Source organism: Notamacropus eugenii, chromosome 4, assembly GCF_028372415.1.
Source record: "Notamacropus eugenii isolate mMacEug1 chromosome 4, mMacEug1.pri_v2, whole genome shotgun sequence".
In the NCBI taxonomy this organism is placed as follows: domain Eukaryota; kingdom Metazoa; phylum Chordata; class Mammalia; order Diprotodontia; family Macropodidae; genus Notamacropus; species Notamacropus eugenii.
In genome coordinates, this window is record NC_092875.1 from 162,835,742 (window position 1) to 162,855,292 (window position 19,551).

The window sequence follows — 19,551 nt, forward strand, 5'->3', positions numbered from 1 at the left end:
GGGGAAAAAAAGGACCTGAAATGTATTTCTTGAGTGAGACTTTGCCTTTCTGCATGAGCCCTAAGCGTACTAAAGCTGGTGTACCAATCTTCCACAATCATTCACATATCCCTGAGTGGTGCTGTGAAACAGGGACTGCTGTTCACCTTGATATCTGCCCTTGAAAGGACTAAGCTTGGAAAAATATGCAGCATGTCTCGATTTTCATTCGAATCACCACCTCCCCACTGCCTCCTACTACCCACCCATGCTCGCCTGCTCCTGCTCCCGTGAATCAGGGATCTCCTTTAGTAAAAGGAATTGGTTCCTACAACCGAAGTAGGAAGATGTTTGGGTTAGTGTATATTTGCAATTTCAGTTTTCACAGAGTAAAGAAAACCTATTCTTCCGTGGTCCTCAGAAATGGTAGTTTCCAGTGTGTGGGAAGGGGGAGCAGCCACAGTTTAGAGGGGAAGAGATGGTGTGTTTGATGCACACCTGGGTTTTAGGAAATTAACTTCTCAAAAGTGACCTCTTGTCATAAGCCAGAAGCTCGTTTATACTGTCAACATTTCCATTCTATTTCCTAATAAAAATAATCGTATATTATTAATATATTATCTCGAATAAATCATAATTTTATGTATTTTTTGGGGGAAGATCATATTGTTCGCATCTAAAGTCTCTAGTTGTCACCTCTACAAAAGGGAAGAGGAGTGTGGGGGATGGGGTAGGTTATTTTCACTTCAGTAAAGTGAGAGGAGAGGACTGTAAACCTTAATAAACCACACTGAAGTGAGAAAGACTTGGTCAGCTGGCAACTGCTGATGGAGCTTAAGTGACTAGGTCCTGTTTGGCTTGGATGCAATTTGGGGGAAGTATGGAAAACCTTAGGAGACAACATGGAAGTGCTTTGGAAAAGAAGGGCAGGTGATGTTTCTGGTAACACTTAACTTTTCTTTTTAGTTCTAGTGTGAAATAGGAGCAGCTGCAGAGCAGGTTGAACTAGTCTGCTTAAAAGCCTCGTTTAACTCATTATAGCTTGAACGGTGACATCTAGACACAAATTCTACAAGAAATTGGACAGAGGGGGAAAATGTTCAGCTTTGAATAGCTCAAGATGATAGATTCTTATGTGCTGTGAGAGGTGAGACAAATGACACAAGATGGATAGACATAAAAGAAGACTTATTTTGTTGGTCAGGAAAAAAATGCTTATATTGGGTGGTGAGATTTTCCTTCTTGGGTAAGTTCAACATGTTACAAATTGGGTTGACTGAAATAGGTTGGCAACTGTCAGTAGAAGGTTCAACTTCATAAGCTTTTCCCTTTGATGCAGTATATTAGAGTCTGAATTTAAGTCATCGTCCTGTAACTTCTATTTTATCCTTGTCTGTCTTTACTTTGAGGGTGGTATTTTTGGATTATTGAAAATGATCAAGTGGTACATCATTCTTAAAATGTTCAAGATCATGAAGCCTCAGAGATTGCATATAAATACTTGTCAAAATTTTTAGCTTGTGTCCCAAAAATCTTAATGTAGTTTTAAGCTTAAAACTACACAAAGACTTCTGGGACATGCTGTATAGTGCTTTTAAGTTTGTAAATGCCTTGTAAACTTGATCTGTACCACAAACCTCTAGATACTACAGGTCTTATTATTCCCATTTTTTTTTTTTTTTTTTTTACAAATGAGGAAGTTCTAACACTGACCCAATGGTACTAAGTGTTAGAAGTGAGATTCTAATCCATATCTCTTGACTTCAAGTCCCAACACACCACAGCAGAAAGCTTCAGATTGGCAGCTTTCTTTTATGGAACTTGGAATCCTTAAATTTAGGAGATAGATTTGAGGAATAGGAGAATAGGAGATTCTTCCACATGGCCCCCTTGACACTAAGTGACTGAGCCAGAATAAACAGCCAAATATGTTAATTTTGTGTGGTTAAATGCTTAGGGATGAGAAATGACAAATTACAAATAAAGATGTACTTTATTAACAAGGTTTAAAACACAGCTTAGAGGTTTTTTTATATTTTCAGTTTTGCCAACATTAAACAATTCTGATACTATAGTTCTAATCCAAAACAAAGGCTTCAAAACCACTGTAAATCTTATATATAATTTGACTTAACTCTGCAAGGCAAGGTATAGTCCTTATTTTGAATAATAGAAATCAATATAATTTAGCCTATGGTAGTGGAATTAAACTCATCTGAAGGTGGTATCTCTAATGCTAATCTTTGGTTTTAAGGCTGCTTCCATTTACTTTTCAGATGGCTTACTTTTAACAAAAATAGCAGTGGGTGAGGAGAGAGGGCTAAAACTAGATACTTCACTGTTCATGCCTCCTGTAGCAAAATACTGAATCTGAAATCCTAACTAAGACTCAGCATTTTAGGTTGAAAGTCATTGGAGTGTTTATTTCTAGATAAGTTATTAATAATGTAGAGGTCATGAATCAATGTAAGTAGGTTTAAACCCAGAGAGATTCATCTTCAGTCTGAGTGACAATCTAATTCAGACTTTAAGTGGAATGACTGGAGAATTCTCTATCAAGTCTGTCGTGTGTATCTATCCAGATCCTACAATGGTCCCTTAAAGGGGTCCAGTGGCTTCAACATTTCTTTAGGTACGCTGATCTGCCTGTGTGAGGGAGTGATGGTAATGAAAAGGGAAGCCAGTTTCAAATTTCTTTGGAATGTGAGTTGAGTTCCATGATCTGGATTTTTTAATAAATTTGATAGTTTATTAGGCAGGGTATAGAATCAATAATGTGATATCATTTTTTAAAGAGATTTCATTCATAGACTCAGAGTATTAGAACTGGAAAGGACAAGACCCTGAAGTCATCCACTCTGATCTCCTTATTTTAGAGATGAAGAAAGTAAGAACCAGAGAAGGGAGTGAAGTACATAGTAAAGTTCTACATAGGTAGTATGTGCCAGAGTCAGGGTTTGAAACCAGAGTTTTTCATCCAAAATACAATACTATTTCTAAAGCACTTTCTATTTGTTACACAAAGCTTATGTTTAGTTATCTAACTATAGGTATAGTAACTGTGGGAACAAATTTTTAGAGAGTATTCATTCATAGACAGCTAGGTGGTACAGTGTATAGACTGCGCAGATTTTCTAGAGTGAGGAAGACCTGATTTCAAATTTTACTTCAGGCACTTCTTACCTGTAGGACAATGGACAAGTACGTTAATTGCTGCTTGCCTCAGTTTCTTCAATTGTAAAACAATGATAATAATAGTACCTACCTCCCAGGATTGTTGTGAGCATTAAGAAAATAATATTTTAAAGTTTCAGGCACAGTGCCTGAAACAGAGTAGACAATTAATCAGTGCTTTTTCTTCCCTTCCTTCAGTGCTGTTCCTAAGAAAATGCTAGATATTTTATCACAGAGAATTTTTTTGGGGGGGGTTGCATTTTTAGAAATAATTTGAGTTTTTTAATAGTAGTTCCTACTAATGCTTTAATAATTTTCCATTTGAACTCAAAGGTAACAGATAAACTTTTAATTATAAAACTTATGTTGAAGTAATTTTATTTCAGTCACACAATAAAAGAAGTAATAGTACTTATGGCGATACACATTCAGATCTCTGATGAAACAGTCAGTTAAAAAAAATTCCCCTTACACTCTTTGTTTTACATATTTAATTATGTAAAACTGAAGTTAAGGGAATATTTTTTTCTTTGACTAATAAAGTAACATTCACTGTTTAGAGAAAGAAAAATATTTCACACATAGCCTTCTCTTTTAAATCTACCACATGTATTTAATGATTCCATTGTGTTGTATAAATAGAAAAACTGAAGTACAGAGAAATTGTCTGTTATATAAGGCCATAAACTGAGAGTAGGGAAAGTCTAGAGCTAGACCAGTGTTCTGTTGCAGGAGCAGCTAGGTAGCATCATGGATAGAGTACTAGACTTAGAATCAGGAAGACAAGTTCAAATTCTGCTTCTAAGACTTACTGTGTGATCTTCGGCAAATCAGTTAACTTTTATTTGCCTCAGTTCCTTATCTGTAAAATGGGGAAAATAATAGCACTAATCTTTCAGGGTTGTTGTAAGAATCAAATGAGATAGCAATTTTAAAGTGCTAAGCATAGTGCTTGGCATGTAGTAGGCACTTTATAAATGTTTATTGATTATTCTTCTTATTAAATTATACACTAGCTGTGTGACCTTGTTACTTAACTGCTCTCAGTTTACATATCTATAAAATGGTGATAATAATGGCACCTACAATCAATCAGTGAACATCCCTACTATGTGCTAAGTTTCAGAGGAATCAAAAAAAGACAAAAGACAGTCTCAAAGATCTCATAGTCTACTGGGAGAAACATCAGATTGTGAGCTCTTCCAGGGCAGGGACTGTCTTTTGCCTCTTTTTTTTTTTTTTTTTTGTATCCCAAGTTCTTAGCACAGTACCAGCCTGGCACATAGTAGGCCCTAATAAATGTCTATTGGCTAACATGTAAGCAACTCTGTAAAACTGGATGTATAAATGGGAGATAATCAACAAAGGCTCAATGTGAGGATCTATTGAGATAATAAGTATAAATGCATTGTATACCTTAAGGCCCTGTATAAATTCTAGTAATTATGATGGTGACTATTGTGTTCGTCCTTCATTGTTGAAGGAACCGTGCCATCAGAGAAATGATGACATGACTTACTCTTGACTTTGCTTTCAGTGAGGGAGGGCTGTGCAGGTCACCAGCCTCACTTCTCCCCCAGAGCCATCTGATGGTGACTAGGATGGTTATAATGATTATTAGACTGACAGGTGGTATCAGTGAGGAAAGTAATGACCTCAATTCAAGCTCTGACTCTTCTAATCAGATCTGTGTCATTCTAGGCCTCAGTTTTTTCATTTGTAGGATGAAGGTGTTGGATTAGGTGATTTCCAAAATCCTTTCAGCTCTAAATACTATGATACTATGATCACTTCATCTGAGGTATGGTATTTGTATTAATCGTCACCTTATGTAGTAAATTTTTATTAACTTTCTATGTATGTCAGAGTATAACAAATCTTTTACCTTTACAAATCTTAATTCAGCCACATTCCATTTATACCCTGTGCCTCAGGCTCCAGGTTTCTGCAGGCCTATTTTGGGATGCTCACATTTCTTCTTAGTTCACGCAAACATGTTTCTTAACATTTGACTAAAAAGATAGAGTATACTGGGAGATGAAATGATCAGCCCTCAACCTCTACAGACTAATTTTTTTAGGTAGCTTATTTCTTAAGGTTAAGACTCTTTGGCCAAGTTTTATGGTTCAAATTATGAGGAACCATAAAACCAAAGACAAATCTAAAAAATTATAAAGATAATGGTGTGAGTTGTCAAAAGTATTTCCCAAGGCACTTAAGTATTATATTGGATATTATTAAAATAAAACCTCCATATCTCCTGATTTGTAGAAAAGCATGTAGCCTTGGATGTGGATTCTCCATAATCTTTTTTGACTTAAATTTATTCACTAATAAATATATGAATTACTGAAACCTGACTTGTTTGATATGTAGCAAGAAGGGATATTTCTCCTGCTAGTTGTCCCCTTCTGTGGAGGAGGGTACTGCTGCCTTAGGGGCTGTGTTTGTACTGGTAGAGTGGTTTTCTAGGACATCTTTCTGCTCCCATTGAGACTGTCAGCTTCTCCAGTCCCACTGATATTGTTAAGGAAAGCTTTTTCCCCCCTGTAGAAAACATATAACTATGGATAAGCAGGAAACATGAGTTTGGTTCCTGATTTTTTAGAGGCATGCAGCATGGTATTGTGGATAGTGCTGGACTGAACTTGGAAAGTTTTAATCTTGCCTTAGATGCTTACTAGCTATTTGACCCTGGTAAGATCACAACCTATGTTTGCCTCAGTTTACTCGGCAGTAAAATGAGGTTAATAATAGTACCTACTTCCCAAAGTTGTTGTGAGGATCAAGTGAGATAATATTTGCAAAGCACTTAGCATAGTTCCTAGCACATAGTAGGCACTTAATAAATACTTGTTTCCTTTTCTTCCTTCCTTCCTTTCTCCCTCCCTCCCTTTCTTTCCTTCTTTCTTTTTTCTTTCTTCTTTCCTTCCTTCCTTCCTCCCTCCCTCCCTCCCTCCCTCCCTCCCTTTCTTTCTTTCTTTCTTTCTTTCTTTCTTTCTTTCTTTCTTTCTTTCCTTTTCTTCCTTTCTCTCACTCTCTCCTTTCTTCCTTCTTTCTTCCTGTAGAATTCATGTGAGGGATGGCTAGGAGCTATTGAATAGTATCACTATAATATTATCAGAGAAAGCATAACATGTTGAAAAGAGGAAATATCTCAGAGTCAAGAAGATCTGGGTTCAGGTTCTGCCTCCTACATCTCCTTTCTGTGATCCGGGACAAGTCATTTAATCTCTCTGTACTGTAGGCAGTTCCCTAAGATTATGTAATATTCAGAATGACTGCTAATCTACAATGATAGTTGGTACTTTCCTCCCATGAAGATTCCTGCACTAATGAAAGAAATGCCTCCAATTAATAATATAAATTATTATATATTATATATACACATATATACATATATGTGTATGTGTGTGTATATGTGTGTGTGTATACATATATATAAATCTCCCCTCCAGTTAATAATAAATACTTGCCACCAAGTGATGTTAGGGATTTGGAGGTGCTTCTATGAAAACACTGGCATTTGTAAAAGTGATTTTTGAATTTCCATCTCAGTCTATACTTATTGTCCAAAGTATGCCTGACATGCAGTTGGATAGGTGAGTCAGTCCATTGAGTTAGTCTCATCAGTATATTTATCTTTATCTGGCACCACAGGTGGACAATGAGATGGTGGGAGGATTGAAAGGAAGAAGAGAGAAGGCTGTGTTGCTTAGATAATTACGTAGACCTTTGAGTCATTTCATGATGCTTTTCTTTCTAATGTAAACTCATCTTTTTAATAACCATATCATCTGATGATGTTCGGTGGCTAGGAATCATGGCACACTACAATGGCCAAAGAATAATAAGGTTGTAGAGGACCCAAAGGGCAATAGGCAGATTCTAGATGCAAATAGGCTGTGGCCGATCACCAGCAATGATTTATATTGAGAAAGTATCATAAAAGTTATTGTCCAGGAGAAGAAGATGAGCTGGTCATGGTGCTGAAGTGAGGGCTATAATGGGAAGGCTGAGTGTAGTATTGCTCTCTGTGGAATGTCCCACAGGCCAAAAGGAAGGCCCCTGTTGCATAGCTCCTTCCTGGAGGTTTTATGGCAGAATATGGGCAAGAATCATACAGGATGAGAAGATATATGTGAAATATGATCTATACCATTGGAGAAAGGACTTCTATTAGTGAGGGTATTGGTTTGTTGAAATACTGAAGTATTTTGCTTTCTTACTTTCCTTGATTTAAATTCCTCTTTCCACTGTTACCTTTAAGTAGACTAGAAATTAACTATGTTTAACCTTCTGATTGATCTTCCTGCCTTACGTTTCTCCCTACTTCACTCAGCTATCAGATTAATCTTTCTAGATTATGGGTCCACCCATATGTTACCTACCCACTCTTATTTAATAAATTCCATTGGTTCCCTATTATTTTCAAGATCAAATATGAAACCTGTTTGGCTTTTCAAGACCTTCGTAATCACATCCATTCTTATCTTCAGTCTTCTTGCATTTCATTCCCCTCCATTGTTCTTTGCAATTCACTGACACCGACCTCTTTGCTGTTCCTCTCAGAACGTTCCACCTTATGGCTGCACAATTTCCCTGACTGTCCCCTATATCTAGAATGCTCTCCCCTTTATCCAAGTTTTCTGATGTACTTGATGTCCTTCAAACCATGGATAAAATTTGGCCTTTTGCAGGAAACCTTTCCCAATCCCTTTTAATGCTAGTTCTTCCCTCCAAGATTATCTCCAATTTATCTTGTCTGTATCTTGTTTCTATGTAGTTGTTTGGGTGTGGTTTCCCCTATTTTCACAGTCAGGACTGCTTTTTTACCTTTCTTTGTACTCCCAGTGCTTAGCACACACTGGATATATAGCAAGTGCCTAATAAATGCTTGTTTACTTGTCTTGCTGCTATTTTTCAGTTCTTATGAGCTGTAGAAACCTGTGTGACATTCCTATGAAAAATATGCTCACATGAAGACTGATCAGTGGGTGTTTAAACTATAGCACAAACATCCTAGAGAAATAACAAAAGTCATTTTCCTCTCTATTTTTCTTAAAAGCCACGAGTGGAAGCTAGTAGTGGTCATATAGTTTGGGGCTTATTCCACTGGCTGAAAAACTAAGAAAACCCCTGTCCAAATCTTGAAATTGTAATCCCTAGAAAGAGAGAATTAAAGGGACATAGTATATGATGAAAATTTCAAAGGATAAGTTCAAGTATAGATTTAGAGTCGTCACCATCTTATGCACAGAGCCTTTCCTGTTAGTCCCCTCCATCCCAAATCACCTCCTTTTATCTACTTTGTTTATATTGTATTCATTCACTTCATGTTTATGCTGTATATCATACTTGTCTTCTCCATTAGAAGGAAAGCACTTTGCAGTATGGATTGTTTCACTCTTTATATCTGTATCCCCAACACTTAGTACAGTGCTTAGTCTGGGGATGGGGAACCTGTGGGCTTTGAGGCCACATGTGGTCCTCTAGGTCCTCAAGAGTGGCCCTGTGACTGAATCCAAACTTCACAGAACAAATCCCCTTAATAAAAGGATTTATTCTGTAAAACTTACTCAGTCAAAAGTCCACACGCAAGGATCTGGAAGGCCACATGTGGCTTCAAGGCCACAGGTTCCCCACCTCTGGGCTTTTAACCTATAGCAGATACTTAAATGCTTGTGGACTGACTGTGAACTGATTGTAGATTTATTGAGTTCCAAACCTGTAATCTTGTGGTAGATGAAATAAAAGGAAGACACAGATTTTGATTTTGTGGTTTTCGGTCTAGTAGTGAAGATGTTAAGTACACAAATAATTGTAATACACGCTGTAATGCGAAGGTACAGTTACTGAAGTACAAAGGATGGGCTGGAGAAGCATGCATTAAAGGCTTAGTCCTATGCTAAAGGAAAACAACTGTCAAAGGCTTAAAAGAACTCTGATGAATGCAATGACCAAACCCTACAACATGTTTCCCACCTCTCAGTCAGGTGATTGACTATGAGCAGAATAAATCATACATTTTCAGACATATTTAATGTGTTAATTTGTTTTGCTAGACTATATTTAATTGTTATATGGGAGGACTTTAATAATTTGGCAGGAAGAGTAATTAAAGGAGGGATTATGGAATCGTGAGAAGAGGGTTCTGAGAAGGAAAAGATTATTTCCAGCTGCCTTTAGGGTATGAAAGAAAGAGTGATGATTTGGGAGGGCTTTAGAGGCAGAGAACAGAGATTCTAATTTTGTCTATGCTACTTGTGTAGCCTTGAAGCAGTTATTTAACTTTTCCAGGCTTTAGTTTTGTTACCTGTAAAACAAAGGGATTGAACTAGAGAATCTCTGAGGTCTCAGCTCTAAATGTATGATCTTTTGATTAGGTAAAGGCTTTCTGAAGGAGGTGACTTTTCAGTTGTTCCTTGAAAAATGAGTAGGGATTTGACAGGTGGAAAAGCAGTAGAAGAAAAACCATAAACAATGAAAAACAGAAGAAGGAAACCAAGGAGTACTTTCAAGGAAATGCAAGTAACCTAGTTCTTTAGGTTGTAGGACATAAAAAGTAGTATAGTGCTAGGTAAGACTGAAAATGTATGATGAGGACAAAACAGACCTTGAATGCCTGGTGAAAGACTTTGAATTTCAGAGATCAAAGGATCAACAAAATAAGAACAATGCTTTGGGAAGATTAATATAACAGCGTATGTAAAACACATTGGCAGAGGCAGAGATGGCAGGCATCTTACTTACTAGCTTATAGTTCAAATAAGATCAGTTAATTTAAGCAGCTATGTGAAACAGCTACTATCAAGAGGAGGAGCAGCCATAAGGAGGAGAGTTCGTAGGTTGAAAGTGAAAAACTCTGATAGAGCATTGCCTAAAGGACCATTAGCTAATACCAACATCTGTTGTGTCACTTCTTTAGGAAGGATGTGGAGAAAGAGAGTGAATATGTTTGTTTTTATGTTGACTATAAAATTTAAAAGGTAAAAATGTGTCAGGGATGACTCAAGAAAATATATCGGCTCCTACTGGGTTAGAGATTTCAAACTGAGCAAAGACAATTCTCAAAAAATACCCTTTTAATTTAGGGGTCCTATAATGCCAGATGGACATCTTTTCCAGACTCAACAATTCAAGCTGTCTTCCATTATTTAATAACCCCTATTCCCATAGTAGGTGCTGGAGACACAAAGATAAAATAAGAATTAGTCCACACTTTCAAGGAGCTTACATTCTACAAACATTTTGATTATCATGTGCAGACAGAACAAAAAAATGTTCCCTTACTTTCTACAAATATCCTTTTGATATGCTCACATATCCTAATAATAGAATCTGGTAGATTAGGAGCAGGATGAGCATTTTTTAATTGCCTAATCTGTGCCAGGCCTACTTGAAGCCCAGGTTCATTTCTCCCTCCAAATCCATTTCTCTTCCCATTAAACATATGGCTTCTACAATATATTCCAGACATTGGATAAGCCTCCCATGCATAACAAAGACTAAATATTTCAGTTCTCAACTCCCATCTAAAAATACAAACTACAAATGTTACCGGGTAAATATGTATCAGGAAAGGACAGTAAGAATGAGGATTATGAATTCATTCAAGATGTAGACATCCTGAAAGCTTCAGCAATCTGCATAATCTGGTCTCCTTTTCCACATCACCCCTATTTACCATTCACAAACTGCTTTAAAACTGTTAACCTTATATCCCAAGTAATTTCTTCTCTTTTTAAAGTTAGTCTCAACAATGCGAGAAACCTGAGCATATGTTGGTAGGTTTAGAAGAAGTTAGTAGATAAGAGAAATTACAAATCAGAAAATGATCAAATAAATAATTTCCTATAGGTTTTTTTTAAAACTCTATGCTTATTGTTTTTATTTTTACAATCATTGCTAAATATACCTTTGTCCTACTTACCCAGTGAGTCGTCTTTTTTAGTAAAGTTTTTAGAAGCTCCAACAAAACAACCACACATCAACCCCAACCTATAGTGAAGGCAACAATTCTACACGTATTATCTCTCACCTCTCCATTAAAAAGAAGGCGATATATTCTCTCAACTTTTCTTTGGGGTCAAGGTTGATCATTATAATTACATAGCATTCTCCTCTGTTTTCTGTTCCTTCAGGTTTCTTGTGCATTCATTGTGCTATTGTTTTCATAGTTCTGCTTATTTCATTCTCTGTCAGTTTATATATGTCTTTCATGATTATTGAATACCTCATTCATCATTTCTTATGAGCAATAATATTTTGGTGCATTCATGTCCCACAATTCCTTTAGTCATTCACCAGTCAGGAAACTCCCACTTTTAACTGTTTTTTGCTGCCACAAAAAAAAAAAAATGCTGCTATAAATATTTTGCCATTTATGGGACTTGTTTTTTTGTCCATCACCTCCATAGGATCTAAGTATAGCAGAAGGGTTTCTTAGAAAAAGGTATGTACATTTTAGTTACTTTGCCCACATAATTCCAAGTTGTTTTTCAGAATGATTGGACTCTTAGAATTTCAGAAGTGTTAGATCCACACAATCAGCGTGCAATACCTTTCCAACATTTGTGATTTCCAAATTTGTTATCTTTGAAAATTTGTTGGGAACGAGGTGAAACCTCAGAGTTGTTTTTAAATTACATTTATGTCAATTTGGAGAAATCTTTCATATGATTACTAGTAATCAACAATTCATCTATTGAAAGGAAAGGAAGGGAAAAGGGAATAAGTATTTGTATAATGCCTACTATGTGCCAGGTGCTATACTGGGTACTTTTTACAAATGTTATCTGATTTGATCTTCACAACTCTGTGATGTAGGTACCATTTTGCAGTTAAGAATACTGAGGCAAATCTGGGTTAATTGACTTGCCCAGGGTGATGTTGCTAATAGCATGAGGTCAGATATGAATTCAGGTTTTCTTGATCCAAGGTCCAGTGCTTTATCTACTTCACCACTTAGATGCCTTTGGAATATTTTTCTGTTGGAACATGGCTCTCAGTCATATATTTGTGTTAAGTCCCTGCATTTCTTGGATTTTAGATACTATATCAACACTATTTGATGTATTGATTTTAAGACCCAATAGAAAATTTCTTTTCTTGTCTATTACATAGTTCAGTTTGTGCAGAAATGCATGCATTTCACAATACTGAAATTATTTATTTATTTTGATCTCCATTCAACCAGCAAGCATTTATTAAGTACTGACATGTTCCAGGAATGGGGTTAAGCACTGGGGATAAAGAAAAGTGAAAAACATTACTTGCTCTCAAGGAGCTTACATTCTAACAGGGAAGGACCCTTTATCCCTTCTTTGGTAACGAATACTCTACCAGTCAGTAATCATTGTAAAAGATGCCTTTAATTGTTCTCTCCAATTTTTGTTGTTATTTAACGTTTTATATTTAGGTGTTTTATACATTTAGAATTTATTGTAGTATGTGGTAGTGTTGTTCAGTTGTTTCATTTTTATCTGACTCTTTTTGTCCCCTTTTGGGATTTTCTTAACAAAGATACTGGAATATTTTTGGCATTTTATTCTCCAGCTTATTTCACAGATGAGGAATCTGAGGCAAATATGATTAAGTGACTTGACCAGGGTCACATAGGTAATAAGTGTCTGAGGCTAGATTTAAACTCAGGAAGACTCCAGGCCCAGTAGTTTATCCACTGTGTCACTTAGCTCCCCAAGTATGTGATCTAAGTTCCTCCCTCCCTCCCTCTTCCTTCCTTCCTTCCTTCCTTCCTTCCTTCCTTCCTTCCTTCCTTCCTTCCTTCCTTCCTCCCTCCCTCCCTCCCTTCCTTCCTTCCTTCCTTCCTTCTTTCTTGTCATTTTTCCTAGTAGTATTTTCTTCACTCTTTTGTACTCCACAAGTTGCTAAGTTTTGTCTTTTTGTAGCTTCACCCTGTTTCTCTCATTCATCCCCTTCTCTCCATTCACATTCACATTCACTTGGATTAGTATTTCAATAGCTTCCTAAATAGTCTTACCTCTCTTCTTTCCAATTCTTTACCTATAAGCATCATCCCTCTCATAATATCATCCTAGATAAGATGGGAGAAAGTGGATTAAATAATAGTACAGTAGGATTTAGAACTGATTGAATGATAAGATCAAGCCATAGATCAAGCAGCAGGGCCTTAGTGCTTAAACTGGCCTTTATGGGGCTGGGAGGTGCTGGGTAGAGGGGAGACATTTTAACATTTGAAAAGATTGGCATTAACTTCTGACATTCTCCCCACTTCTCAAGGCCTTCCCCCAGTAGAAAAGCCTGAAATTTAGGGATGGTCACCTATTGTTAATCCTAGAGAATTTGGGGGGATTCTGATCCAAATGCTAGACTTCTTTAGAAATATATTTGTTTTGGGGAAGAAAAGTAACTCCCACATGTATAGTGCATTAAAATTTAGCAAGCATTTCTCTCATGACAGGCCAGTGAGGTAGGTAGTAAAGATATTCTTATCCTCATGACCCTGGTAAATATAATTGGCAGCGTTGTTCTTGTAACATTTTGCGCCTTACTTAATGTTGACGTTCAAAACTCTGTTGAGTAAACTGATTTCTTTTGTTACCTCTTAAATGCGTGGGAGACACCTTGTTGGAGGAGACACTGGAAGATTTGTAGGGTGTTTTTTCTGGTATAACAAATCAAATGCCTTTTTGGGGTCATCAACAAAATGGGATTTTCCATCTCCTTTTGTTTGTCAGCTATATATATGTAATGGTGAGGGCTGCTATAGAAAATACTCTGCATATTTCAGTTAGCTGTTTGTTTAAACAAGTCAGAATGAAATTATTGCTTTTTCATGGAATATCTTCTCATTGTTACTATTTCTTTGAATTGGGTATTGATTTTTGCTTTTCATCCAGTTAATAATCTGACTGCATACAGAAAATAATTTCCTTTCTGTAAAGATATACTTATTTTTTGCTGTGTTGTTTGGTGTCAACCATTTACATCACTTTCCGACTCTTCTTGAAGAAAATACTCATAATATATGGGGATGAGACTTTGGAATTATCTACATACTTTTTTCTTTTTTCATTTCTTCATTCTAAACTGTTTTTTCTAATATATCTCCCATAAGCCTATTCTGTAGCCACCTTTGCACTGAAATAATCAAGAATTGAATTATATGGTGACTTAATTTGATGGATCTCATTACATTTATCTAAGAATTTCTGTTCATCCTCTGTAAGAGATGTTGCAGTATGCTGCAGCTGTCTTTATAATGAACATTTGACTTTGTAGCAAGAGAAATTATGCTTATTATCTTTGGGCAACTAGATGGTGTGGTAAATAGAGTGCTGGGCCTAAAGTCAGGGAGAGTCATCTTGCTGAGTTCAGATCTGGCCTCAGATACTGTGTGACTCTGGGAAAATCATTGAACCCTTTTTGCCTCAGTTTCCTCATCTATAAAATGAACTGGAGAAGAAAATGACAAACCACTCTAGTATTTTTGCCAAGAAAACCTCAAACGGAGTTATAAAGCACTGGACGTGACTGAAACAACTGAACAGCAAACAAAATCTTAATGCATGATATAAATGGTAACTGCTATTATATTATTTGATCTGATTTACAGACAATTTGGAGAAAAAACCCACTATGCCCTGATTTATGATATATAGGCCTAAATCCCCAAACTGTATAATTATTGACTTTTCTATTTTGAGCACCCAAATCCTGAGGTTACTCTATATAATATGATCACAGATGTAGAGGAACTTTAGAAGTCATTTGGTGCAACCCCATAATTTTAAAGATGAGGAAATTCAGTTCCAGGCAGATTAAGGGCCTTTTCCAATGTCACTGAAATAGTAAGTGGTAGAGTTTGGATTCAAATCATATCATCCTGCTTTAGAGCCAGAAGTGTTCTTTCCCTTGTACTATGTTGCCTCTTCCACATATCCTTCCTCCTTGAAAACATAAACCCAATACAATTTGTTTTTAAATTTTTGTTCAAGTGTATCTGATTTTTTTGTTTGATTTTTAAGTACCAAGATATTGAGAGGCAGCAACAGTGGTGTGGCTGATAAAAAAATAGGCCTTGGAGTCAAGAAGAGTTTTGTCAAGTCTAGTCTGTGAGACATGCTTGCCGAACAGCCCTAATCAAGATGCCTTAGGTAACTCCTTGAAACTTTAAGTGAAAGAGAAGGTATTTTTCTGAAGTGGTAAAGAGAGCTATCTTACCAGGAGTCCTCTACATTAATAAAATCTCAGATTTGGGTGCCTATACCTCCCAAAAAGTCTCTAGGAATTTTTAGCTATGTACAAACACATGCTCAGTCATTATAGAACAATAGTCCCCTTTGAACTTTCAGATAGCATCATAATCTCTGATATTTAATGAAAGTTAATTTGCTAAAAGCTCAGCAGAATCATCTTTATGCCTAGACCAGTTAATGGAAGTGCTTGTTAAGACGAAGGCCACTGTACTGCCTTTCTGTAAAGTATTTTGTGCATGTTAAAGACATAAGCCTTTTCTTCTCCCTTAGAATGTATGCAGTTGAGAGGAAGATGTCAGAGTAGGTCAGAAAATTCCAAGAGCTCAAGATTTCCCCCCCAAAAGTGACAAAATAGTGCCTCAGGGTGAACACAGAATGTTAAAAATAAATAAGAATGGGGGCAGAACAAGGGTCCACCTGGGACAATCAGAAAAGATCTGGAGAAAAATTTCAAGATGAGGTTTCATCCCTGTGAAGGGTAAACACCTCCAGATTAGGTCCTAGGTCCCTTTAAACAACAGGCAGCAAGCCCTGGGTTTAGCTGGATTGGGAGGCTGCCTCAGCTCCAGCCACAGGAACTTTTATCCCCAAGACAGTGAGGGGAATTGGGCATCTGAGTGAGGTAGATCTAGGGAACCTCTGCTGATAAGGACCCAGCTGTGCTGCAGAGATGTGGGCAGGAGTGAGAAGGAACCAGTGAGTGCAGAAGCAGTGGGGCAGGGATGCTGCTGGCTGTGAGTGCTTAGAGGAGGCTAGAGGTCTTAGTTTTGGTTCCAGGTCAGAGGGGAGAACTGAAGGAGGCCCTGAGGCCAGAAGCACCATCTCTCATACACCAGAACTGGAGGTGATTACAAAAACTAAGCTACTACAAATAAAACAAAATGTACAGGCAAAGGAGAAAGAATATCACCATAGTGAGTTACTCTGGGAATAGAGAAAACTGGAGTTCATTTTCAGACAAGAATACTGAACCAAAGAAACCCTCTTCTACTCCAAAGGGTAACATCAAATGGTCACCTACCCCAAAAGAATTCATAGAAGGACTTAAAAAACAGTTGAAAAATCTAATGAGAAGTTGAGGAAAAATAAAAAAAAGAACAAGCCAAGAAAAACAAGATTATGAAAAGAAAGGCAGCCAGTTAGGAAAGGAGATCCAGAATCTTGAGGAAGAAAACAACTCCTTGAAAATCGGAATTGGGTAAGACAAAGCCAGTGAAGTTATAAGAGATCAAGAAATAAAAAACAAAACAAAACAAAAAAAAGAATGAAAAAATAGAAGAGAATGTGAAACATCTCATAAGAAAAACAACTGATCTGTGCCAGGCCTAGAGGCCTGAGGGCTACCCGAGTCTTCTTACCTCACCTCCCGAGGTCTTCGGTTGGCCAAACCGGATGCTCGTATGAGAGAAAGGACGTTCCAGAGTCGAACAAGGGTTGAGCTTTATTTCAGGGTCTAGTTACAAGTGCAGGGGAATTCTTCCTTAGGAGGGAAAGAGAAAGATCTCCCAAGGAGGCAAAGATCTTACAGTAAGAGATTGGAAATAGAAGTGTAAGTGGGGAGAGAGGGGGAGGGGAGAGAAGAGAGAGGAAAAGCGGAGCCTTGTGTCCTGTCCGCTCCGCGCCCCTCCCGCCAAGAGAGCTTTCAGGCTTTCCTGATCCTACTTAAGCTCTGCAGCGGCATAGTTTGCATCTGAATACCGTGCCTGTTAGGTAACTAGGTGTGCTCCAATCTGGGACAATCTCGAGGGCGGGGAGAGCTCTCTCCCATCACGTTTCTCACGGGAAGAGGCGGAAATACACGAGATAGCTCGGTTCACCTAGATTCCCAGCCGTTTCCTGGGGGGTCTCGTGAGAACTCTAAGATTTAGAAGTTCCCACCTTTACCCGCCCGAGACTGTCCACATGGAATTGAGCTTCCAACCCTAGCAGATCTGGAGAACAGATCAAGAAGAGAAAACATAAGAATAATCTACCTGAAAGCTATGATCAAAAAATGAATCTTGGATCCACTATCAATGGGTGAACCCAGGGCCACTATGCAGATCTTCATGAAGACTTTCATGGGGAAGACCATCACCCTTGAGGCTGAGCCTTCTCATACTATTGAAAATATCAAGGCCAAAATATGAGATAAGGAAGGTATTTCCTCTGATCAACTGGAATTGAAAGGGATTATGGACAGTGCAGTACTTTCACTTTAGGTTCGGATCTTAAGATACAATGGCAAGCATTCAAACAAGCTTAATAGGCAACTAAGTTTATTTAACAATTCAAATAGTGAAAGTTAGCAAGGGTATACATATAATCTAAGACAATAGTTAAGACAGAATAAAAAAAGAGAAGAAATACATCACCAATCAAGTCTGAGCTTCATCATTTTGGCATGACCAGGGAGGAGGAAAGGGGGAAAGCAGTTGGCAAAGGCTGTGACTGGGAGAAGAGAAGCAGACATCCCCACTTCTGAAGCAAAGACCTCCAAAGAACCTTCTCCCACTCAGTCCCTTTATACATGTAGCTTCAGAGAAAAATGACCATTAGAGTAGAAAGATTAAAGAAGGAACCTTGGCCGAAGTTCCAGTTCTCTGCTTTGATGAATGTGCCCAAGGACTGACCAGATCCCTGAACGCAGAAACTTCCTTCTTTAAGGAGCTTTATGACTCTTAAGATAAGGGTTTTCTTGCCCCAGCTACATGGTTCATTAATTCTTCCATCATTTATGTGCTATTTCCTATTGCACTCCCAGCTATACATATCAGCTTTGTTACATTTCTTATGTGGCAGTCATGTGAGGGACTGAGGAGAATCTCCTCAGTTTCCCCATATCACCGAAGATGAATTTTGCCCGCAAGCAACTGAAAGAAGTACTTTGTCTGACTATAATATTCAGAAGGAGTCTACCCTTCATCTTGTTCTGAGGATTCATGGTGGTGACAAAAAGAAGAAGAAGTCTTACACCACTCCCAAAAAGAACAAGCATAAGAAAAAGAAGACTAAGCTTGCTGTTCTGAAGAACGGTAAGCTGGATAAGAATGGCAAAACTAGCCATCTTTGATGAGAGGGCCCTTCTGATGAATGTGGTACTGTAGTCTTTATGGCTAGTCATTTTGACAGACGTAATTGTGGCAAGTGTTGTCTAACCTACCACTGCAACAAGCCAGAAGACAACTAAATGTATATATTAATAAAAAAAAGTCATCTATTTAAAAAAAGAATCTTGGTACAATGATACAAGAAACAATTAAACAAAATCGTCCTGAAGCATTAGAACTTGAGGGGAAATAGAAATAGAAAAAAAAATGCACTGATCACCACCTGAAAGAGATCCTATGAGGAAAACCCATGGGAATATTATAGTCAAATTCCAAAACCTCCAGTTCAAGGATAAAATACTACAAACAACAAGACAAAAACCAATTTAAATATGGTGGTATCACAAATCACACAAGATCTAGGAGCAGAGACATTAAAACACCACTGTAGCAGACGGCCTGCATCCCTACACGGCTCCATGATGCGGTGAAGAAGAAAGACACGGGAGGCAGGAGAAGAAAGACCAATTCCACTTTATTGATCTGAGGGTCCGGGTATTTATAGATAGAAACTGCAAGCCTAGGTTACATTCTGCTTGTCTCTGCCCTAAGTGATTAAATGAGACTGATTTAATCAGACTGTGATTTAATCAGACTGTGAGCCTAGAGGACATCTATTTTACATATCCCTTGTTTTCTGTAATTCTCTTGTTTGTCTCATGGAGACAGCAACATCTGGGGGGCATGGAGAGCCATTCCGGATGATAATGAGCACAGTCTCAAAGAACAGTTTCCCCGAAGGTCTATCCTGATCTTGTCAACTGCACTCCACCCTGGCCCTCAACACACCACAAATCTTGGAACAGCATATATCAAAGAACAAAAGAACTGGGCTTTTGGCTAAAAATAACATACCAAGTAAAGCTAAGTATAATTCTGAATGAAAAAAAAAGTTTTTATGATTTGTCAGACTTTCAAGACTTCGTTAAAAAAAACAAACAAACCTGAACTTATTAGAAGATTTGACACACAAAGACCAAGAGAAATATAGAATACGTACCAAAGACTAATTACAAGAGACTCAATAAGGATAAATATTTATCTTTTATTTATGTAAAATGTAAAAT

The 19,551-nt window shown here is 37.5% G+C and overlaps 1 protein-coding gene and 1 pseudogene across 1 annotated transcript in view; both read left to right on the forward strand.

Annotated features, from left to right (window-relative positions):
* The window catches only part of PIP4P2 (phosphatidylinositol-4,5-bisphosphate 4-phosphatase 2), a 75,152-nt gene that overhangs the window by 681 nt on the left and 54,920 nt on the right, over positions 1–19,551 (forward strand). The gene's annotated exons all lie outside the window — the stretch shown is intronic.
* On the forward strand, positions 186–18,621 carry LOC140498726 (ubiquitin-ribosomal protein eS31 fusion protein-like; annotated as a pseudogene).